The following is a 25,967-nucleotide window of genomic DNA, read 5'->3' on the forward strand; positions in this document are numbered from 1 at the left end:
CTGCTCAAACCCCCAAAGATGAGTCTAAATGATGCCCTTGGAGCTCATGGCCATTTGCTTTTTGTTACAGGCTTGGTTTGATTTATATTCTGACTAGCAAAGAAATAGTGAGTGCTGGAAGTAAAAGCTAGTTAATTAATGCAATCTGGGGAGAAAATGCAGTATACCTTGAATTGAAATCATTAAACCTCACTGAGCTTCTGGGAAAAAAAAAAAATAAAAGGAAACAAATCATCTCCTTGATGATTAGATGATCTTGGAGGTCTTTTCCAACCTTTACGGTTCTATGATGAGCAGGACTAGGGAAGTCATCCTGCCCCTGTACTCGGCATTGGTGAGGCCTCACCTTGAGTACTGTGTTCAATTTTGGGTACCTCAGTACAAGAAGGACATGGAGTACTGGAGCAGGTCCAGAGAACAGCAACGAGGCTAGTGAAGGGCTTGGAAAATCAGCCCTATGAGGAGAGGCTGAGGGAGCTGGGGCTGTTTTGTCTGGGGAAGAGGAGGCTGAGGAGAGATGTTATTAGTCTCTTCCAGTACCTGAAAGGTGTTTACAGTGAGAGCAGGGTAGGTCTCTTCTCACTGGTAACAGGTGACAAGACGAGGGGAAATGACCTCAAGTTGCGCCAAGGTAAGTTTAGGTTGGACGTTAGGAAACACTTCTTTACAGAAAGGGTGGTTAAGCACTGGAATAGGCTTCCCAGGGAGATGGTTGAGTCACTGTCCCTGGATGTGTTTAAGAGCCATTTGGATGTGGTGCTCAGGGGCATGATTTAGCAGAGGGTTGTTAGAGTTAGGGTACTATGGTTAGGCTGCGGTTGGACTTGATGATCTTTTGAGGTCCTTTCCAACCTGAGTAATTCTATGATATATGATATGATATTTTATATTAATTCTATGATATATGATTCTATGATTCTATGCCCTGTACACATTTAAATAAGATCAATCACAGCTGAGTTGAAAAACAGTGGCTGGTGACATATCATAGTCTTTCTTACACTATGAGGGGGCAGCAGAGGCCTGTCCTCAGCACTAGCAGCTCCTGGAGGATAGGGATGAGGCTTGGGGTAGGGGTCAGGATCAGGTCTAGTGAGGAGAACTGCAGTCAGAGATACCATATAGAAACCTAAATTAAGATTGCTGGGTTTAAATTTGCTAATTGAGTTATTATTAGTTCCTGTGTTTTGGTTTGAGGTTTATTTCATTTTACTTAGAAAATCTGATCCAAGAAGTAGCAGTAACCCAGAAACAATTCCAGGCCAAAGCAGGAAGTTTATCTTTTCTGTTTTATATAATTCATTTTCAGACTTCCACTGTTCAGTGATAAAGGCATGAAAACTATTAACAAAAAGTTAATAAACAAAAAAAGGATGCCTGCATGGTGTTTTACTGGACTGGGGAAATTTCTTTCCTGTTTCCATTCTGTCTGGAGTAAATTGAAAACTACTATTTGCATGCAGTTGTTAGTTTTTCAATTCTTCATCTGCACAGTGAAATCTAAAACTCCACTGAACGTGCTGCTAATATTCACAGATCTAAAGATTCAGGAAAAACAAAAACAGAAATCTGCTTATTTTTCTCATCCAAAAGAGAACCTTTTGTAGTGGAAAATCTATGCATAGCTGGAAATTGAAAAAACATTCATTTCAAAGTTAGATTTCTATTGACTGCTCTTCTTTGTACTTTATATCCTTTATTGGTAAGCAAAATGTACTCCAGTGTTACAGCAGAATCCTGTATTACTATCCTTATTTTACTGAAGCATAACAGAAATTCCATAATGCCGTTTATTGTAGAGGTGGGAATAGAATCTAGTTCCTAAATCAAAATAATAAGAAAACCAACCAACAACAGTGATTATAATATAAAATAATGTAAGCCCACATGGGTGCTACAATATCAAGATCTCCCCACATGCAGGTTAATGAGCTAACTAGCAGTCTAGAGAGCAATATGTAATTTGGTGCCCTTGGTCTCTCTGTCAAAAGAATATATAATTATTCTTTGTAAAATGGGACAGCTTCAAAGAAAGCAATGAAGAGCTCTTCATCTTTTCACTCAGAACCTAAATCCTTCTGGACTTGATGATTAGGGAGGGCTGGGAAAAGAAAATTGGGTCTAGATCCCATCTTATAAAATAAGCATTTGTCCACAGGGGCCAAAATCATGGGCAAATATTATGATCAGTATGGTATAAAAAGGGCCTCCTACAGTACTTCTTTCTCTGGCAGTTTTCTGTTCAATACGTGTCTTCTCAAAACACTTAAAAATAGGATCCTTCAGAAAATCCAAGGTGTTAAAGGCTGGGTAACGATGATTTCCAGAGCAGGTGGTATGACGAGAGTATTTTTTCAGGACTTGAGAAATCTTTATTCAATTCTCCCTTTCTCAGATAATCCAACTTAGAGCTATTTCTAAAATTAGAGTGTTGTCTCCTATTTTGCTTTTCTCATTTTACAAAAACAATTAAACATTTATTAATGCAGGAATTATGTCCATGTGCTACCTTATGCAGATTATCTAAATATAGACTCATTTGCTTGCTCCCCAGTGAGTAATATTTTATACAAAGTTTTGCTCAATAGATATTTGTAGTTTGGTGTACTGAGTGATACTAGGCATATTACGGAACCATTAGAGAGCTTACTTTCTTGCTAAAGGGAGAGAGCAAAAGAGCAAACTGCATCTGACATGTTAGTCATATAAACGAATGTTTTATTGGAAAACGCTCATACGTAATGGTGGTAAGGGCAGTCTAAAAATCTGATACTAACAGAAAGCATTACTGGGAAGGACTTACCTGGCACTTACCTAGCAGATGTTGAAAAGATCAGAGAGTTTGGACAATTGGCTAAGTTCCCAGAAAGGAAATCTTTTCTAAGTCATCCCCTTGAGGACAACAGAATTACTGTACCAGTTAGGCTGGGAAAAGTCACTTCTTTGCTGTTTTCCTGGCCTAAGTGTTTGCACACTAGCATTATCGGCTGGAAAGACAAAAAGAAAAAACAAAAAAAGTAAGAACAGGGTTTTGGGAATTGCTGGTATAAAAAGAGGATTTGCTCAGCCCTCTAACTCCCTTGCACTATTTTGACGGCCTCAGACATCCTAAGGCTGTGTCTGGTCCTGATTCCCCTGGCTGAGCCTGATGCTGACCTCCACCAAGGGGCAAGATTCCCAGCCTCAGCTTCTCTGCACCCAGACAGCAAAAGGCCAGCGCTCCCAATTCTCCTGCCTGGCTGCAGGACCAGCACTGGCAATGCCTTCACCCATACATGTTCATCTAATCTTTTCCTACAGACTGTACTGGTGCCAGGCACAACATGCCTTTGTTGTAAGAGATATTCCAAAAAGGAGGAAAAAAAAGAATATTTCATTTTGAGATGAAGTTTTGATAGTTTTTTATTTTTTTCCTTATTGCTATGTTACTAGAATACTAGAATACTAGAGTATTTAGACTGCAGAAAATAGCTATTTCAAATAAAGAAGAACATTTCCTGTGCATGTGTTGTCACTAATATTCCTCAAGGTTCTTCTTCTGTCTTCTTGGTCTTGGTTTGCTCTTGCAAAGAAAAAACTTGTGCCTAAAAAAGTTCTGTCTCTCCTTTTCCCCAGTTTCCTTTCCATCCCAAGATGCTTAAATTGGCCTGAGAGTGTCATGAACAAGCAAGGCGATTGCTCAACCTTTGCTCATAGGAGACAAATGAATATAAATTTATTTGAAGAATTTTTCTACACTCATTGGTATGAAGCTAAAATCCTCCTGCAGTACTAGTTTAATATAAATAATCAATTAGAATAAATGTAGGCTCTTAGTCTAGTGTGTACTAGTGTGATTCCTGTCTACAACAAGTGAATATCTAGCTCTGTTGTCTATCATAAAGGTAAACTAACCCATTAATCAAAATACCAAACATCTATTTAGAACTACATTTTAATAACTGAGTGGATATATGTAAAGAATCCATGAATGCAAACATTTAAGAAGTGAGATACTGGTCCCTCTAAAAGTTACATTACAGAATACATGAGATGATAATAAAGTGTATCTGAATTAACCCCTTTGTACTACTGAAGCAAACTGGTAATAGCTGAAGTCCATCAGTTTTTTGACAGCCCCTCAGACTATACTGCTTTTAGACTACGTCACTAGAAGTGAAGACCTATCCCTGCTCCCACTCTATTTCCAGGATTAGTGTTCCTCTAGGGTCTTTGAAGAAGGAAGAAAGGTATGACAGAGACTGTTATTTCTCCCTGCTGGTGACAACACCTCTCTGGATTGATTTTGTATTTTAACACCCTATTCAATTCCCCCTGCAATTTATCTCAACATATAGAAGCAAAATTGGGAGAAAATAGCCAGAAATCTCAAAAGGCTTTGAACCCTTAAACAATATGGAAGATCACAAGAAGCTCATTCAAGTTAGAAGAATCTGCTCATCGTCTTGAATTATATCAGCACCATCCTTCTCTTTATTCCCCTTAGAGTGTGTGGAGTCAAAGGCAAAATGGTATAACAAATGACACTCTGTGGCCTGCTGATTTCTGACTGCCATTTGTATGTTAAATCACCAGCAGCTGTCATGATCAAAAGGAGAAAGTAAGTCAGAGTTGGAAGGGAAACACACACACACACAAATGAGGGCTTGATTCCTTAGGGGAGGAAAGCAATATGAAGTACAGATGGAGTACTATAGACAATACAGGTGATGAATGAGTAACTCACAATGCTGTGAAAGGAACGTGGGGTAAGTGCTTTATAAGCGTCATTTACATATCTCAGTACTTGTGACCAAATTTGTATTGTGCTTTGCCTCTCAAAATGTGAATGGAAAATGCCTTTAAATGTCAAGCATTTTTATTAGGATTGTTTATGTGCACTTACACTGTACAGTAGTTAATAAAATCAGCAAAGGTTTGGAGCCTCATAAGGTTACAGCTAGTTGTGATTTTCTTGACATTATGCCATCTGCTTCTTAGCACAATTAATTTACCTTACTTGGACGTCACCAAGAAGACACCTTAGGGTTACATCTCTTTGGACAAGCTGGGGAGCCCTAGAAAGCAGACCATTGCTGCTTCCTTCAGACAAAAAGGAATTAGTTGCTTTTATGCCTAAAAAGCCTTATTTTATGAATTTCTGAGCATCCAGAGCTCCTGTTTGGGTCAAAAGGTACTAGATATATATACTCAATATTTTTCAAAAGTAAGTTAGTACATTAAAAAACAGTCTGACTTCCTTTCTCTCATAATTATGTATGCAGTGTTTCCATCAGCTGTATTTCAGTGTTAAGTTTTCTTTGTTCAACAAACACAGAATACACTTACAGATGTCTGCTGGGAAGGTATAGTGAATCTTTCTTCCTCCCTTAGCTGCATATTTATGCAATCCATGCTGAGCACTGTTTTACAAGTAGAAACTTATGCATGAAACAGTGTTGAATTCCTCATTTGTAGATTGGATATCTTTCAACAGATCACATCTCACCTGCTACAGTTGTTAGCACTTCACTAGAAAGTGTCTTTCCACGATGGCCTGTCACTCTTCAAGAGACATCCTCCCTGCTTGTTCATGGTCTCTGCACAGCATTGCTTTCTCTTTGTTAGATGGATCACTTCTCCAGAATTCACAACCTTTAATAAGCACATCATCAACAAAATGCTTTCATCTATTCTTTAGATTTTGTAACATCTCTAGAAATTATTTTTCTCCTTCTGCATGTTTTGCATAAACTTGTCAGAAAATCTTTTTGCATCATTTTCAAGGAACTAAAATTTTTACTTTTTTTGTTTTTCAAATCTTTGTTCTTCCCCCAGCTCAGTATCTACTCATCAGGTGACTTGCACTATTTGGCACAGTTTTTTAACCACTCACCATGACAATTGAATTGATCATATCTGAGCTCAGGGCTCAGAAATCCCACTGGTATCAGCATAAAAGAAAAATCTAACATCTGAATTTTTATGACAAATACCTATAGCAGAGTTTTAAGTTCAGTCTTTAGCTTTATCATGTGTTATGGACTGACATAATCCAATGTCCCCATGCTCTTCTATATACTAGTAACTTTTATAAGAATTCTGCCTCATATTGCAAGTAACTGGGTCACTGCAAAAGTAATGCCTTCTATTTATTTCCATGGAAATTAAAACAGATACAAAGAGCACAATAACACTATTTGATTGTGTAAATTCTCAGCTACAGTACGCTGTTTCTCAACATAGTCACCACCATTAGCTACACATTTTCACAAGCAATGAACAAGAGCCTGCATGTCACGCTCATATAGCTGTAGCAAAAGCTTGTATTTCACACTGCTATCACCACTGCTGAAACACACTTCCCACTGCCTCTCTGTGCTCACATCCACTGTTTGGTGTCTATAAACATTCAGCAAGTGTTGATGAATGTCAATGAGAGCAATTTTTTCTGCTTGAAGGTTCTACACCTTTGCTTCATAAGTGCTTCCATGTGTGTGATGTGATGCCATTTTGTCAGACTGTCCCTCTGCTGCCATCTGTTATGTGGACTATTGGTGAGAAGGTTCCAACTCTACTGCCATGCCACCAGCATCCACCTCTGACATCATGGGCCAACATAGTAAAAGAGGACCATATGTGATCTATTAATGGGCAAGATACATGTAGTATATGAATTCAAGGACAAAACACTCTTTCTTGCTCATACTTGGTTTTGGACATCATATTTTTATTTGTCTATCAGTACTGGTAAAACAGTAGCACATAGGAGACATATTCATAGGTGGAGCACTTGTACAAGTGAAAGCACAAACACACTAATAAAAGATGGCCTCACCATACTCATCTTACTGCTTAATTATCAGAGCCCAAGGCAGAGTTTTCATGCTTCACTTAAGTGCCAAAAATTCAATAAAATAGGCTCAAGCCTAGGAGCTCTGTCTTCTGAAGTTCCAAGATACAGAGTCCTCTGTACAGGCTGTATATTGATCAGAGAAAGTTGCATTTTTAAAATCTTGGCTAAAATGAGTAACTGTGTTCATGTGCTTCATTTGGATGTCAGTGCCATGGTCAGAGCCCTCACTTGGAAGTGGCACACGCTTTGTCTGCCCTCATCTGTGGATGGCCTTTTGGGGACTACCTTCACATTACTGCTGTGCATGCAGGACACAGTGCAGTGTGGGTGACTGCACACCGTCCCATTTTGGAGAACAGAAAAGTACATTTAATCACCCTTTTCTCTTGGGATCCAGAACCCTACAGAGGTCTCAGATCCTAATTAGGCAGCCAATAGTACTTGAAACTGTAACCTGTTGTGGGGCTACTAATGAAGCTGGAGCTTCCTTACTGGCACAAAAATATATCTTTTTTTAATACATTTTAATTGCTAGTAACCATTATTTTAAAATAGTAGACAGCAGTTGAAGTTTTAAATCAACAACACATATTCAAATAGTACTCCAGTTCATTATTAGCTTGGAAGAAAACAGAGCAACGATTATTTCCCTAATTGTCCTTAAAGTCATTATTACATATGCAAGTACAATTTGGTACTCTCCAGAGTCTTTCCCTCATTACACTGTGTGATTCACTAAATTACACGATTGTGATTAGTGCAGCAATCGGTGTCCAAGTGGTATCAGGCAACTACTGGGCTCCTTTTGCGGAGGTCAATTTAATTACATTGTGCATGACAGAAACCAGGCCAACTGAGTATTGCCTTTGCCACCAGCAATTGACACCTGAGTGTTAATGAGGTGGTAATTAAGAGTTGGCACAGACAGGCACATCTTAGTGTTTGGGACTGGGATTACCATATGCTTCAATGCTTCTCTGCTAAAAGGCTGAAGTTATTCATTTTCTAAAATATACAGGATTTTAAAAGAAAGGCAAATTATTACTTTTCCAAATAACAAGCACGAAAACACTCCTAATCAGGACCGAGGGCTGTCTCTCATGAACTTTTGAGAAATCCTGTCTTTCTACTTGCAATCTTTTCACCAGCATTTTATTTTTTGTAATGCATGTTCTCACACTAGAATTGCCTATAATCAAGGAGATGCTTCAAAGTTTGTTTAAAAATAAAAACTTACTGTTCTTAATTTTACTATAGTTTGGCCTAGAAAATGTAATCAAAACTAAACCCATACTGAAAGTTTTCTTATTATTTAGAAAGCAGTACAACATCATTCTCATAGAAGAGAATAAATTTGAATAACATTAACAAACAGATATTTTACTAATAAAAGGCTCCAGAGACAGAAACGGTAGTTATACATTTCCTGTTTTTGTTGACTTACCAGAGCTGTTCCAGTACTTTTGAGGGGCCAGACTATTGTCACCTTCCATTATTAAAATGAAACGTTCCAGCCTCTTCATAATATAAGTTCATAGAAAAAAATCACATATCTGTAATTCTAAACATCCTGCATGCAAACTCTCTGATTACTGATACAGTTAATGATACTGGTTTAAATCTTCAGGGAGGCTTTTCTCAGCCAACCAGTGACTACTAGTGTTTCAAGATCATCTTAGAAAAACAGGAGGGAGTGCAGTTTTCTGCAGTATGTCACCTACAGTGGGTGACAGGGGTCACTGCTTTTGCAGAAGTTATTGTGAGAAAGTAACAGCAGCTTATCTGGAGTGGCTTTCTCAGTACCTTTATGCTGCTCGAAAAACAACCTGTAGATTTATGATGAAGAAAGAAGAAACTGAGGAAGAACACTAAGCTTAAGGGGAGCTGAAAAGGGAATGGCATAAAGGAGAGTGTGATGGCAAGTCAGTGGAGAAGAGTAGAAAATTAGAGAAGCCGGGAAAATTAGAAAGAAGGAGAAAAAAAGTTATATGGTAGAGAAACCACCTCTGAAATATAATCACAGAAAAGCGGTATTACAGATAATCATGATTAAGCTGCAAATATTTCAATCTGCAAAATATTCCAATCTGCAAATTTTCCAATCTGTTCAAGGAACGTTTGGATGTTGTGTTGAGGGACATGATTTAGTGAGAACCATTGGTGATGGGTGAGTGGTTGGACTGGGTGATCCTGTGGATCTTTTCCAACCTTAGCGATTCTATTCTATTTAAACTGATTATGATGTTTCTTAAATCTGGTGACTATGTGCAACTCAACTTGAGAAAAAAGAGAAGTATTTGCCAGAGGTATTTTAAGTCAAGTAGGTGAAGCAAGTAGGTAAACCAAAAACATTCTAATGATTTTTAAGCATTTTAAGGAGTTTTACGTGGTTAACCTTTCATGTTCAGTAAGTCTATAAGTAAGGAATACTATGGCTTACCTGATTTTGGTGAAGTACTATATATAACATTTATGTCTATAATTCCCATTTATCACCTTTTGCCGTATAAAAGGGCAGCATGATACGGTGAAAGCAAAACCATTTTATACAATTCATTTTCAGGGTATAGTTTTTAGAGAAGGCCTCTTGATGGATTTACCTATTTAAAAGGCCTCTTCTTTATCTTTCATGACATCTTTAGCCAGTGAAGTTGCTTCAGAACGCTCCTTCCTCAAGAGCCGGCAGCAGCCCATGGGTAGGACGGTGGGGAAGCTCTCCATCCCTTCAAAGCTCACTTAAACAACTGGGCCTTGCAGCACGCCTTAAGGTCAATAAGGCGCAGGGCAGCACAGGAGGAGAGAGTGAGCTTTGAAGCGGTGGGCCCCTTGTAACAGCTACATTATTTTATAGAGGAAGACTGACTCAGTACAGTGGCTTAGACAATCTTCCAGTGGCTTTACAAATCCACAGACTGTTCACATCAGATGAAAAATGTATTAACTTTACTGAATCTTAGTTGTGGGATTTACTTCTAATTTTCTTCTTTTGAGGAGTTTGCTTTTTTCTGCTGAACCCTCTGTAGGACATATAGCCTTTTATATGCAGATTGCTATAATTATGCTTTGAAATAGCTTTGAATTCCCAGTGGCTTAAACTGAGAACATGAAAGGGCAAATGTTACGCTGAGCTGAAGGATATGAAAGTGGCACGTACATCAATCTAAAATGAGATATAGGGACGAACAGCTCTTTACACAGGGATGCCCGCTCTTGACAGGTTATTGAAGGATCTCTGCAGCCACAGAGGCTGTCTTGGGTAGCACGAAAATGCTGCCTGGGGAGAGCTTATCAGCTTACATTTTTCTTTTTAATACTGAAAGGTGAGTCAGTGCTACACAAATCGGGAGGAACAGGCCACCACAGAAGCTGTCATACTCCCTGCTGCTGGCCAGCACCGCCTCCTGGCTCCAGAAGAGAAAAATGGAAACATATTTGTAATACAATGAAAGTATAAACAGAGAGAACCCCCTGGGGTGAGGTGGTTCCCACTGTGGCTGGAGTGGGCTGGGGGTAAGAAACAAAGGCCCAGGTGCAGACACTTCAGTGGGCTTCTGCTTTGAGAAGAAGAGACGGGTGATCTAGGATCTGTGGGAGCAGTTCCCAGCTGCCCTCTGTGCAGGGCCTCTGTGGGGCTGACAGACCACTGCTGTGGTTGAGCTGCTGCACCCCTGTCCTGCCTGCCCTCCTCTTCATCACCACTTCACCTCTGAGAAAGCCCACAGCTGAGTATTGACATATTTATTACTTTATCTTACATTGACTGATCTGTGCAAGTCTGGGCTCGTATTTCCTGCACATCGTGGTGGTCTTCCCCATGTTTCTCCTTCTCTGAAGATATTCAAGACCTGCTTACACACCTACCTGGGCAGCCTGCAGGAGGGAGCCTGCTTTACAGGGGAGTTGGATTCAATGATCTCTAGGGGTCCCTTCCAACACCTACAGTTCTGTGATTCTGTGATTCTATGTGCCCGGGCAAGAAGAACAGGAAACACAACTATTCCAAATGCTGCTGTTGTACCAGCATAAAAAAATTATGTTGCAAAAGTAGCTACTGATCTGCTTTTGAAAAGTTCTACACATTTTTTTTCCTCAGAATGAAAATACATCAAGTCATTTTACAGGTAAAGTGTTTTCTCATGTCTGTTTTAATGCAGCAGGCTAAATTATGTGCACATGTATTCCACTTTTGTTTAAAACGCATTGTCTACAGAATTGTTAAGAGGTTTTTTTTTTTTTTTCATTCACATAGGAAGGATTTGCATTTACACCCTCAAAAACACTGTACACTTTTTAAAATTAATTTGTTGTATGGTACAGCAGGAGGAAGTCTGGGGCTCTTTTTGAAGCCCTCAAAGGCTACGGGCTCAGCCTGCAGACAGAGGCCATGGGGAAGCTTCTGGAAGGGATGACGGGCGTTCTAAATTGTGCCATCAGCTGACCTGGCCCAGGGAGGAGAGAACAGCTGTTGGGAGCGGGCTGCTGCAGGGACTGCATGGGAGAGCTCACCTGCTCTGGGGCAGGTGGAGGTGTGGGTGAATCTGTGAGTTGCAGGCTGTGGACTGGGGATGTGCAGCGATGGGCTGAGCATGTGTCCTCAGCTCACCAGCCTCTGTGGCTTTGTTCAAAGGAAATGAAAATAAGTTAGAAACAAAAAATAGGAAGTTTGGGCCAATTGATGTCACCTGAGCTGAAGCAAACTGCTTCAGCCAGGCTAGCTTCATGTGCCAGAGTAAGGTGTGAGGGCTTCAAAGCCTGAATGTGCTAATGTGCTGCAAAAACCTATAGTAAAACCCTGTCCTGAGGTGGCGTTAAAAACAAAACAAACAAACAAACAAAAATGCACAAGCAAAGAGATAGTGTAATCAGTGGGCAGGGGATAGGTTAGGAGTCCTGCAGGATGCTATTTCTGCTTGTTACTCTAGATGCATTTGCTTTCACGGCTGTAGCAGGAGTTGGACCTCAGTGAATTTTTTTAAATTATTTTTATTTTTTTCGGGGGTGGGCCTTAATCAGCAGAAACCAACCTCTGTGCTCATCTTATTGATGTTGCTCTAAAAATAGAGGCATTATAAATAATGAAATAGAGCTGAGTGAAAAATAACTGCTTTGGAGGTAGTAATTTCTGAACTTTGTAATTATTTATGTATATTGACAAAAGCTTGCTTTTTATTTATTTGTTTTGACTAAGCGCGAATGAAATCTAAGAATGTCAGAATCTTTCTCTGTAGTGGTCAAGTAGTGGTGGTGGTTACACATGAGCTCAAGAATTAGCCCTCCTGCCCTCTTCTCTTTCATTCTGCCTCCATTAAAAACCTCTGTCTTGATTGAGCTAGCCAGTTTGAAAACTAATGGATTAGCTAGTTGAAAACCTTAATTCTCTTTTGGTACTTGAAAATGGATTATATTACGTGTTCAGAGGCTATAAAGGATAAAAGAGAAAACTGCATGTGCATTAAGATTTGGTTATGTAATAGCTAGATGCATTTAACAGTTACTGGGTGTTTTGTTTGTTTGATATGGCTTAGAGCTTGAGCAGGAAATTGTAGAGATGTTTGAGAGAGGTTTAAATACTTCAGATATTCAAAGTGCTACTCTTAGATGGATATGTTATGTAGAGCAGTTCCACACTTTTTTTTTTTTTTGATTGCACACCTCTGCCAGTAAAAAAAAAAAAAAATCTTTGAGCTTGCACTTCCAATATTTTGATTTCTGTTTATAAATTAAATACATGTCCTTCATAATCATGTTATGTATGTCACAAAATGTACCAAAATAGAAACTAAAAGAGATAATGATGAAATAAACAGTATTTAAAAATATTTTTATTCATTAATGATGCAGAATATTTCTTTTCTGTGCCTTTGTGGATTGATTTGCTGTATGGGAACTGCTGAGTCACAGCCTGAACCACTGATTGATCACCCGGGGAAAAGACTCATTCAGCCCTGGGTGCACAGGTGGAGGCAGTTCAACTGTGTGATTGGAAGGGAGTGGAGCCTGGTTGCACCTCTCTTGGACCTCATTTAAGGGTCAACTGCCGCTGTTGAAGGATGTCTGGTTGGAGATCCCTTCCTTGTAGAGTCCTTTCTGTAAGCCTAGATCTTTGGAGATAGGTGAGCATGTTTACTTTCCTGTGAAATACCATCCTATCTGAGCTGGTCACTTTGTTGTTACGTTTTTGTATCACCCTTCTGCTGTGCTAGTTTTTCCAATTGTAACACTTGCATCCTCCCTGGGATCTGTGTGGCCTGGTTTGGAGGCTACTGATTTAGCTCATCTTCAGAGTTGGTCAACTAAAAACCAACTGTAGGAGTATTGTAAAAACCAGTAATTGATAATATCACTTAAAACAAATGTTTTTACTACTGTAGTGTTCACTGTCCTATTTCTAACATCCTTTTTTCTTTCTCCCATTCCCTGCATTCAGATTCTTCCTTATGTTATCAGCTTCATGAGGTCACGTATCCTAATTCAAATGCACTGGCTGTGAGCACTGCATTTGTCTTAGCCGTGGAAATACATAATGAACTTAGTTATACTCTTTGTTGATAGTCTTTGCAATGGCTGTATCTTGCAACTTCTTTAAGAGTTGAAGTTTTGCGAAAGCTAAGAAAGTTTTAATGAAGTTCTTAGATTGTAGCAATAGCTGAGAATTTGAATAGTTTAAAGCTTTTGATGGGATCTGGAGATCAAGACCTCATAATTTCTGGGAAATCGAAGTCAAGTTTGTATTGAAGTTCATGCATACGTTTCACTTTTTTTTTTTAATTATTATTTTATGCTGTAACTTGTTTCTCAGCTGGAAGCTTTTCTTCTGTAGTGGAAAAAAAAAGTGATGAGAATACCACTATGAACAATTCATTTTCTTCTTTGTTATGGACAAATTTCAGGCAGTGGGAAGTGAGAGAAAACTTAATGAGAAGTCTGATGTAGCTGACAAGATCTTCTGTCTTAGAAATTATTTGGTGTAGGCAATGGGGTTGTGTTTTGCTTTTTAGTGAAGGAAATTATTTGAAAAACAAAAGTTGCGCTTAGTTTACCACTTCAAAAATTAGATGAAACTCCTCAAGGAAGTGAGAAAGAGCAGGTCATGTATTCTCATTCTGAAATCAAATCCTCTCTTTCAACAGACAGATATGAAATAACTTCACACATGCTGTAACATGAAGATGCCACATTTATCAGCGTTTATTAGGAATGATGCTGTGTTCTTCAGCTCATTGGTCCTGTAACCTCACAGAAAAATTACCCAGTGTCCAACTTGAAATAGCTGAACTCAGAAGGGAGAGAAAAAAGCATATACACTCTTTAATGCAGCACAGTGTGGAGGTCTTTGGGTGAGAGAGGTGCGGGTACCTCCAGCAGGAAATCCTTTCTTGTTTTCAGTTAAATTTTCAGCATAATTCTTAGATTATCATAGAAAAATGAGTGCACTGAATGTAAGACCATTCCAATTTGCTGATGAGAAATGCTGGCTGAAAACAGGGTTCCAGCATCTACTTGAATCTCATTTCTGAACTGGTGATATAACTTTTATTTATTGCATAGGAAACCTGGGAAATAAAGTTCAGAGTTAAGCAATTATCATGCAAACTGACATCCAGAGTTTACATAAGCGTGTTTGAAAGTATAAGAGGCTAAATGTTCAAGAATGGGTTAAGTGAGTGTTCAGAGTTTAGAGTAGTGTGTTAAGGGTGGTATGAGATGTGTTTTGCTGATCAGGCAAGCTGAACAGTGTGTGCCACGTTAAGTTGTCTCTGGAAAGGGAGGATGATCTGTTTACAGTGTCCTGGCTTCTCTGTGCTCTTTACCATGTTATACTTTCTCTAGAAAGGAGAAGAGGAGGGAATTGCAGCTTTCCTAGCATGTTCAGGCCGAGGGAGGTTGTGGTCAGCTAGTGAGATGTGCAGCAAGTGGAGATCCTGCTTTCAGCAGTTCAGGGAACTGCTTGCCAAGCCAGACTTTGGGAGTGATGAAAGACTTGGCACAGACCTGAGAGAGAGTTGTCTGATGTTTGCTGAACTTGGGGAAGTGCTGAAAGCTGCTGAACTGGTAACTGGGACTGCAAGGGACCCCTTTCCTTGTTTCAGAGATGTGAGTAGTGGGAGGGAGACATTCTGCCTCAGCAGATTCTTTAATCTGATCATCCACTAGATTTAAGATTTTTCCGCTTAGGTGCATCTTGCAAAATGATGTCTGAAAGCATTTTAATAAAGCACAGTTAGAGTCTGTAAGCCTGTTCTCTTTGAAGGGGAAAAAAAAAAAAAAAAAAAAAAAAAACATAAAAAGATTAGGCAGTCACCCCTCCAAGCCTTGTTGAGCTGAAGTCTCAGAATGGTTCTGGACTTTGTTTCAACTTGAACTCTTTCATTTAAAGTAGCAATAGAAAAGAAGTTTGAATGAAGGAGAAAAAAGACAGGAGACAATTTCTTGGGATAATAATTGTGTCAGCTTTTCAAAGTTACAAATGTCTGAGCATTTAGTTCTTAACACTTTGTGTTGTCTTCTGATGCATAGGAAGCTTTTCAGTTAAGAAAGACGGTATTGGGGAAGACAAATCTATAGTCAATTTAATTTGTAGAGTGTAAGGTTTGTGAACTTATCAAGGTAATCTCACTCAATTTGAAAGAAATTGGTTATTGTTGCATACAGTAGAACTACTGCTTAGAAGTCTACACCCGTGGAAAGTCCTTTAATCATGCTGGGGTGAAGATAATTTTTCTTCGTACTCTTTTTGCCTTACATACACACGCCTTCCCCACTGTATTTGTGAGTAGAGATATAATTAAGCAAACATGCCTTCGGAAGATTCCAAGAAGTGATTTAATGATTACACCTCTTATGATCTGAAGGTATTTTCCAACCTAGATGATACTATTTTATTTCATAATAGAGCATTCAGCAGTTGTCAGACCACATTTCAAATGTTTCTAAGATTTAAGTTGCTGACCTGTAGTGCATGCTGTATTGTTCAGCCCTTGATCTTTGTTTCTTGCAGATGTTGTAGAAGAAATGAGGGAAAAGTTCGATTTTTGTAAACAGAAATAGCACTTCATAATTATGCTATTATTAGACTGAATTATGTAGATAGAAGAAACAGATGTGCAAACTCGCCTATCATGCCCCTATCCCTTTTGAACCTCTTACTGCTCTTTTACAACAATAAGCTTATATCTAAATCTGAGGTCTTGACCCCCTCCAACTAAATCCATTTAATCTCTTACCCTCTTGTGCTTTTGGCAAAACATGACAAAGCATCCTTCCTATTTCTTTGAATCCAAAGGAGTGATTATCTTTGATGTGAGAAGCTGTGTGTGTTGAGAAGGGTGAGTCAGAAGGCAGCTCCATGCATTCATTGAGCCACAAACCTTTCTATCCTTGTTGACTTTTCCTTCCCCCTCCTCCTCCCTTGGCATGACACTATGCAGGTTAAAAGGATACCCTCTGCAGTTTGCTCAGAAACATATGGGATTGTCAAATGCCCATGACATGCTTAGTTTTACCTTTTTGCAAATGAGAAAGTATTAGTTCTGTTGATTTAAGCATCTCACTAGTTGAGCTGTGGTATTTAGAGATTCAGATCCTGGACCAAGACCTGTGAAAGAATGTATGTGCATTTGCGTGCAAGTGAGAGTATCATGTTTCATGATGTTTCACTTGTAGCTCTTCCCTGAGGGAACCAGACTAAAGTGCTGCAATAGGAATTCAGGAGATGCCTTGAGCTATACAGCTTTTAGAAGACTAGAAGCTACAGCTGTGTGGATTAGGACCACCCCTCTTTTTGTTTAACCTCAATTCTCTCAGGAATCATTGAACCAGTGCAGACTTCATATCCAGGAAAGATGGATTTAACTGAATCTGTTCTGTCAGTATCCAGGATAAGCAGACCTGTCTTGTACTCTGCAGTTGCTGGGAATTAATCATAACTTGCCCTCATCTTGAGTCTTGCACACATCTGTCTGTGGTAGTATTGCTTTCAAGAGATGTCCCTCCTTTGAAAGCCTGCCTTCTTAACTTGTTCCCCAAGCATTTCAAACTAGTGCATGGTTGGATGATGATCACTGTTCAGTTCAGCTGGGTTAGAATTAATGCCCAAATTGACTTTTCATGCACAAATTTGGGCATAACAGTGAAGAATTGCTTCTGAACTTTGCAATAAATATGATAATTATAACAACAGTTATCTTATGGATAGGCGAGAACTGGAAGAAAATCATTTGATGGTTAGCTACATCCCATTTCCTCCTATATTGCTGTAGGTTAAGCAGGCAGGTAGCGTCTGAGAGTGGGTCTCTTAAGGTCTTTGTCTTAATCCCAGGAGCAAGTGAAACTAAGAAGCTCATCCAGCACATGCTTTGAGTGACTCGATACATAGTTTCTGTTCATCCTGGTGGTAGCTTGAAAGGTATTTTTTTTAGCAGATTCTGTGCTAGATATTATTTCAAAACTGTGAGTTACAAATTTCATTAAAAAAAGTGGAAGGTTGAGTTCTTCTCAGTGAGTGTTCTGTGCTGACTTTAATAGGTATCTACAGAAAGCATGAAAGCTCACAGGATGATTTCTAGGTGAAGTCTCTTTTCCATGGATTTCTTTATATATTTGATGGGGAAAAAAAAAAATGAGAAGGTAACACTTGTCTACTTAATGAGTTGAATTTTGATTAATGTGTAACAAAAGAACTAAACCTAAACTTTGGGTTAGTTCTTTGTTTTGAACTGTGTTTTAACTGAATACAATTTGAAATGCATGACTTCTGTGGAGCAAAATAGGTGATTATAGTAATAGCATGGAAAAAAAAAAACATACTAGGGCAAAGAGGAAAACACTTATGTTGTGGTCAGGACTCATACGTATACCTGACATTGCATGAGAAGTGTTAATAGTGGCAGAACAATTAGTGATTTACCTGCGTAATTCTACAATACTTCCTATCCCAGAAAATGTGTTGGTGTGAAAAAAGTTATGATTTACGTAATGTGACAGAACAAAAATCTTGCTGTTGCTGAAAATAGGAGGTGAAAATACAGAATGGACGGATGATATTTAATGAACAGTAGCTGTGTATTATTGAACATCAGAAAAGGATCTATATAGCCAGATTAAAGACAGGTGACCTTTTTAGAGTTTAGTTAACCTTTTGGTCACTTTTGAGAGTTATCACTTATGAAGATAAAGGTCAAGCTACAGCTTAGTCTTCATATATGATCTTTTCCCTGTAAGGAAAGTTAGGCTTCTTTCACTTTTGCTTTCCTGAGGAGCTGTAAGAGTTACTCAATTTAACAAGACTAAAGTGGAACAAATATTTTTTTCACTTGTCTTCAAAATAATTCTGAAGGGGAAATCCCTTTTTATGAAGTAGATGACTCCCTGACCTTTAATCAGTTCTATCTCCCTGTTAGTGTAGAAAATATTGTGAAATGCTTTAATGTAAATTGATGCACTGCCTCTGAAATCGATAGAATTATGCAAAACTGCACTGAGTAGTCTTTGTTTCTGAGGAAGAGTGGGAAGAAAAGCTATTGCACTCAAACTTCACATTTAAAAAGAGAAAACAACAGTAATTGTGGTGTAGATATTGACAGGTTAATAGCAGTTCAAACAGCTGATGGTGAACATCATAATCCTTGGTACACTCTTTGGTGCCACATTCACTTACAGCTGCATCAAGGGAAACCTTCACTAGTTCTTGACTAGGAAACTTGTCCAGCAATTGATAAGTTTCTGGCAGAATCTATATTATGTTCCCCAAAGTACCGCTCCTTCGTATAGGGGTGTGTGTGTGTGTGTGTGTGTGTACTTTAAATCATGTAGTTAAACCTTGTCTGAAATTGGAAGGTCTCTTCAGGCAGCTGTTTGACTACTTTCACCGTATAGGTTACTGTGTTACAAAACTTTACAATTTTTTTTTCTATACAACCCTTATTTAGCCAATGTAGTTAATATCAAAGTAAAATGAAATTTTACATCTTGTAGAAAACACTTGCATATATGACTAGGTACCCATATATATGAGTTAGTGGTTTCGGGGGAGCCTTAGTAGTTCTCTGTCAGGCTGAAGTCCATAACAAGAGAACAGGAACAATGAGTGAGAAAAACAAAAACTACCAGTCCTGTTCTCTGCCTCTTGTGAGAGGAGCAGGTAGGGGAACTGAATGTGTTCTTAGAGGACTGTTAGTAGTTCTAAGCATATGGTTTCATAGAAAATGACTATTTTGTAAGTGCAAATAAAAAAATATTTGCCAATGACCACTTTTTTTCTTCCCCCGCCCCCATAAGTGTAGCTTAGCATTTGCTTTGATCAGATAAGTCTCATGCTAAAATTAATTTTAGTTAAAACTTCAGAAAATAGAACTGAATAGAAAAATAGCTCCTCTACAGTCCTCCTTGCGACATGACTGTAATGAGGTTCTATATGCTACACAAGAATTAACCAAGTGAAAGTATTTTCCTGGGTGAGGTTGAGTGGGAGAACAATTAAATAACCAGAGGGGGGGGGGGGAAAATCACAAGAAACTGCACTTAACAGATGTAATATAAAATTGGTAGTTTTACAGACTACATGTTTGTGCACACAAAGGCTTCTTACAGCATTGGAGATGCAACACATTTTGTATGAATAATGAATTGGAGACTAAAAATAAGAAAGGGTGAGGTCTCCTTGGTCTTTCATTTGATCAATCCTGATCAAGGCTGACTGAGAGACTTAACTGGCTTTCTGTTTGCACCTGGTCACTCACTGTACCAGGTTTAAATGAGGATCTTCTTAGCCTGTTGCCTGAGAGCATGTAGCATTCACCAAAGAGTTCAAGGAGGTACAAAGTCTGTGCTCTGCTATACTTCACCAGCACTACAACATTCATGTTGTAATGGTTACACGTAGGACTGACCACGTAAAAACTGGCCTAAGCTCAGATTTACCATTCTTTGGCAGCAAATGTAAAAAATTTTAATGAAAAATCGTATATAAAACAATTACTTTTGGCTTCATTTTCAAATTCTTTTGCAGTGACTTCTGAGAGCTGCCTAGTACTCTTGTTATCATAGAATTGTTTGAATTGGAAGGAACCATTAACAGCCTTTTGAGTCCAACTTCCTGCAGTGAACATGGACATCTACAGCTAGATCAGGTTGCTTGGAGCCTTGTCTGGACTGACCATAAATGTCTCCAGTGACAAGGTATCCACCAGCACTTTCAGCAACCTGTTCACTTCTCTTACTGTGAAAGACTTTTTTCTTATATCCATTCTAAATCTCCTTTTTTTTTTTTTTTTCAAAACCATTTCCTCTTGTTTTCTATCACAAGAAATTGCTATAGAATCTGTCCCATTCTTTCTTATAGCCTCCCTATATGTACTGAAAGGCTGCTCTCAGGTCTCCCTGAAGCCTTCTCTTCTCCAGGCTGAACAGCCCCAGCTCTCTCAGCCTGTCCTCAAAGGAGAGGTGTTCCATCCCTTGATCATCTTTGTGGCCCTCTTCTAGTCATGTTCCAACAGATATGTCTCTCCTGTACAGAGGACTCCACATATGGACACAGTACTTCAGGTGAGGTCTCACCAGCGCAGAGTAGAAGGGCAGGATCATTTCCCTCATCCTGCTGGCCATGCTTCTTTTGATGCAGCCCAGGGAATGGTTGGCTTTCTGGGCTGCAAGTGCACATTGCTGGCTCAAATCTAGCTTGCTATCCGCAAGTATTCCTAAGTCCTTTTTTGGCAGGGCCATGCTCAATCCTTTCATCCCCCAGCTTGTATTGATAGTGGAGGTTGTTGTGACTCAGGTGCAGCATAATCTCCTTTCCAGCTTCTTTAGGCTATGCGTAATTTTGTGGACTACTACAATTTCTCTTCCTTAGTTTTCTCTTTAAATGGCAAATTAATCTGCTCAATCCCTTCATAAAGGAGATTTTCATGTAACTTTGTCCTCGCCACATTTAGCATCTTTTCTTATTCTTATACCTCTCTTTTGTCATGGGATTAATAAAACTGTATGAAATATGAATTCATAAATGGGCATATATGGTCTTTTGGAGGGATATCACAACACTTTCTGGCTTACAGTTCCTTAACTTCTAGCTTCTTTTGGTCTGTTTCTACATAGTGAGTCAATTCTAGTGTCTTTCCTTGGTGGTAAGTTTCCCATGTGAAACATTAGTACAGAAGGAGGAGAACAATTTTACTTTCTCCATGTGCATTTTTGCATTCATCTTTGATTTTGTTCCTCTGCTTGATGCATTGTACAACCTGTCACAGTAATCCCCAACTAGCTCATCTGTAAACTTTGTGGCCTGCTCTTGTTCATCTTAATGTGTCTTCTTCCTACCATTACATCCTGATCATTTGAGTTTACTGAACAGTGGAGACCCCAATATGTATGTTTCAAGTACTGTCTTAGCAACCACTTAGAAAGGACAGTTGCACTTTTTCATTAATTAGTAAGTGGACAAAGGTTTGGAAATGAAGAATAGAATCTTCTCTCATCTAATCAATAAAAAAGTTGTTTCTTTAAGAGCCTTTAATGAGGAATTGTGATAAAAACATTTAGGGGATGTGAGTATATTTTCAAAATTGTCTGTGAGTTTCTTGGCCCTTTCAAAGGGCTTCAGATCCAACTATGAGAAATGTTTTCTTGGTCTATGTAGACCACTCTTATTCCCCTGGTGTTTGTTAACCTGTCTTCTAATTTTCATTCGTTCATGGGTTTTATTTTTTGCTTTCTACATAAGTGATGGGTTAAAACTTACTGCTCACTTGAAATCATTGTAAAGGTTTTTAGGTGGCAAACATATAGTGTTCTTCTCACATACATGCTGATGCAAATGGTAAGTTATAGGCTACAGTTGTTTGTAATCTCTGTATGCAAATTCTATTAGGACCATTTGGCTGTACAGTTGATTGATTGTCCCAATTATTCTTGTTTTACTTAATTTTATCAACTTATTCTAAGATGTTCTGCTAGTGACTAGATCAGGAACTCGCATTCAATCCTTGAAATGAGACTGAAAAGGTAATAAAAATGGGAGTGAATGGTTTTGAGGGTCTGGTTTGAAATGCCATATCTGGCCACTGGCTTTTGCAGGCTAATGTCTCTTCCGATGTGTATCTTTATAATAGAGATCAATGTAGTGAAGCTTTGGTTATATTGAAATGAGAGCTGCCTTTTCCAGAAAATAAGGCTCTCATGCAGGACAGAGCTTTCTCCTCCAGAGTTCACAAAGTAGAAGGACAAATAATATAACTTCTGATGATGCTCTCTCCCCGCATTTTTTGCCCATGTAGTTCTTCTAACTTGTAAAATCAATTTAAAAATAGCGAAGACTCTTCATAGGTGAACAGGAATCATTACTTTTATTTGATATACCTTAGTTGTTGGTACAGTGTGGGGCTTGTGGTGATTTTCTTTCTCATAACTTAAATATTTGATTATTATATCAGTAATGAAGAATTTCCTCATTATCAGTGATACAAGCCATTTTTCATTAATGTTACTAAAACAAGTTACTGTATAACACTCGTTGAGATGGTCACAGATGAGTCTGGAATATTCAAGCAGTACAATATCTTGCATCATGTTGTGGTAAGTGTCTCTGACTATGTTGTCTTTATGAAGTAATATGAACTGACAAAAGTGGATATGAAGTGTAAGCCCAATTCATGGGCTATCTGTGCGTGGAATACAAGGGGTGCTTTGATTTAGTTTCATTCAAAGAGAACCTGATACCTGCTTCACTGTGCGAGATGGAGTGGTATATGTGTATTTTTGAAAGTGCCATTCTCAGTCTGCTAATCCTGAAATGTTGAAGTAGCTGTACCTGGTTCTCTCCAGGATACTATTTGTAAGATCCACCCCAGCTCTTGGCAAGGAAGGATCAGTTCTGGAGGAGTTTTGAGAAAGATTTCAGTAACTCTCTGATCTGTTCCTCTGGGGTGTGAAAGGATGATACAGAGTCAGAATGTTCCTATGTGAAGCTGAGTTTTAGTCCATTGGATCTCTTCTAACTCAGGATGCTCTGATTCTATCCACTTTGCCACATTATAGAGACACCTATACACCCGAAGTGGGATACAGATTGATCTCTGTAGAAGCTATAGCTATTATGGGCCTTACCTACTGACCATTATAAGCTAAGGCTCACCATAAGAGAACTTGTATGTTACACAGCTGTTTGCATCTGCCTAGACTGAAATTTAAAGCACTTCTACCTGAGTAAGAGGTGCCATGCTGGACCTGCTTATAATTTTATTTATGATTTGCATTTGGTGTGTCTATTTTGATTCTATAGACTTAGTGCTGTTAGCGTGGATTATAGTCCTTGGGAGGCCATTTTAAATAAGCTTTAAAAATGAATGTCCTGGAGAAACCTCTTCCTCTTGGACACTGAAAAATAAAACTTAATATGGAAAGAATGAGCTGATTATATCAGTTCTTTATATTAGACTTTTGTGCTTGGTTGGAAAAGCAATAAGGTTATAAGCTCATCTAATAATGAAAAGGTCTGGAATGATTTACATCAAATGTTTTTCAATATTAGGAAAGTGAACATGCATCTAAATGAAGAATTCTAATGCTAGGCTTCACTTTGATGGGAATCAACTTGGATAAGTCTTAATTGCTTCAAAAGAGGATTTATAATGGAAGCATGAATAGACATTTGAATCTATATCATTTTTTCAAGGTGCCACTGATTGTATAAGTGCTATATGTTTAAATATAACTTAGTTATAGCCTAATTCTTGCACCTTAATGGCGTTTATGCTTTAAGTGTCTGCTGTATTATCAGTATTTATTTGATGACTTAGTGTAAATTAATATCACAGAATCAAAGAATTGGAGGGGTTGTAAGGGACCTCTAGAGATCATCTGGTGCAACCCTGTTGTGACAGCAGATAGCACAGTTAGCTGTCCAAACAGGTCTTAAACACTTCTAGAAGAGGATACTCCACAAACTCTTGGGGGCATCCTATTCCAGTGCTCCATCACTCCACCCCTCTCAGCATTCTCCAAATGGAAGAGTCCCAGGTCTGTCACTCAAACAGAAATGTCTACTGCTTAAAAATAGCTTGAGAGCTTTGTAAATACCAGGTCTAGCATAAAAAAGTATCCATTGTTTTAAAGTTTGACTTTTTTTCTAAAATGGCAAACAAACTTAACAGGGTGCATTCTGAAATCTTCAAACTGAAGATTGTTGAAATGAAAAAATAATGAAAGAATGCACAGATTTTTGTATAATAAAAACCTGTATAAATCAATAGAAGTTTTTTTATAGAATAAAATATTCTGTACTTCATGGCTCATAGACCTCTGGAAAGCACTTAAAATAGCACGAGTACAAGCATAGGCACTCAAATTTTTTGAGGTTAAAAAACACTACTGCCTTCTAGAATCCGATGATCAGAAAGACTTTTATTGAAATAACGAGGATACTGTTAGAATGAGTGTTAGTGTTCTTTGTGTTACCTTTGTGCTCTGGAAGATCTTCATACTCAGAACTGAACGTGACACTGCTTATGCAGGGACAATGTAGATGTGTGGATGTGAATACTTGGTAATCAGCAAGTATGTTATGTCAGGTAAGGAAATTGTTTCAGTATACAGCAGTTTCAGCTGTAAGGGATAGGCATAGTATTTGTAATAGCATGCAATATTTTTCACCCTATTCCCTCATATCGTACCTCAAAAATGGGGACTAATTGCCACATTAAAAAGGCGCGTTGTCAGGTCACGTTTTTGTACCACTAACTTAAATCTTGTGCAGTGATTCAGGAAGAGCTCATTGTAGTAAAAATCTGTCAGTACTGATCACACAGACCTTTTTAATTCAAGTTGGTCTGAATTAGGAGTGTCTTTAAATAAAACATCTGTATCTTAATGAAAGTTGAACAGATTTATGCCCTTTATCTATCCTTTGACCTTAATCCTTATAACTCATCTATGTGTCCAATTCAGACATTCCCATTAAGTCACTTATTCTGTCTTTCCCTTTTCTTTGCAGTTTGAGTGAACTAGGGTAAATAATGTATGATACAATTTTTCCTATGTAGACAGTTTCTCCCCTCTTCCCCCTAACTTCCCCAATCACCATTATCAGTTTAACACTTTTTATTAATAAAAGACACTCTAGTCTTTCTAAAATAAAAGATATTATGGAGAATAATTGAAAAGTAGGGTAATTGAAACTGTTCCTATTACATCCAGCGGAAATTACATTAATTATCTTGGACTTTGTAGGAGCAAGTAATAGTTGTTTTCATGGAACTTTGTTTGAGTAAAATTATTTTTGAATAAAGGCCATCAAACTTATTAATGAGGTTAACTCTTGAAGTGCCATTATTTTCCAGACAATGGCTGGATTTTACATTAGGAGTGTCTTCTAACAAAGAAACTTAATGAGAACATTTTTCTCTGCTCTGAGAAAGATAAGAAATGCTTTAGAAGAGATTACCAGCTGTACTGTGACAACAGTTGCTTCACTGAGGTGTTATCTGGCTTGTGGATCAACTTTCCCCATGAAGTGAAGTACTTCACTCAACATTTTTTTATCTTACACTGTTGGCTCGTTGTCTTATTCAGTATAGGAAAGATAAACAATTTGCATGAGAAACATTACTTTAAAATTATCTCTTGCATAGGGTCTTGTTAAGAGATATTTTGCATTTCAAAATCTGATGGCTCTTTCTATCTCAAGACATTGATGGTTTGAAATATACCGAGTCCTGATGTACACCTCTGCGAAGACTGGAGGAAGCTCTGTAGAAGGACAAGGGCATTAAATAACTTTGTCAGCCTTTGTTGCTGGATCTCTGTATGTGAAGAGATGTCTACTGAGATCTGATTCTGCCTCTTCAGCTTGCTTTGCATTTCAAGTGGGGGTGTCAAATGGGAAAGGGTGGACAATGCTTTTAACAATGTAATAAAATATCTTAGTTGGTGTGTAGATCTTCACCAACTAGTGGAAGTGATTTTGAAATGAATAGAGTGAGTTGGTGGTGAGTTCCAAAAGAATTAATGAAAAACCAGCTGCAGAAATGAAATGCAAGTCTGCATCACAAGGAATAAAGTCAAGGCCAAATGAAGCCCCTTGTAAATTCTTATCAGTGTTCTCCAATTGATGGCAGTGGTTGTGAAGGGTTAACTCTTG

At 38.4% G+C, this 25,967-nt stretch overlaps 1 protein-coding gene across 1 annotated transcript in view; it reads left to right on the forward strand.

Annotated features, from left to right (window-relative positions):
* PCDH10 (protocadherin 10) overlaps positions 1 to 25,967 on the forward strand; it is a 114,419-nt gene that overhangs the window by 38,414 nt on the left and 50,038 nt on the right. The window lies entirely within an intron of this gene.

Source organism: Gallus gallus, chromosome 4, assembly GCF_016699485.2.
Source record: "Gallus gallus isolate bGalGal1 chromosome 4, bGalGal1.mat.broiler.GRCg7b, whole genome shotgun sequence".
In the NCBI taxonomy this organism is placed as follows: domain Eukaryota; kingdom Metazoa; phylum Chordata; class Aves; order Galliformes; family Phasianidae; genus Gallus; species Gallus gallus.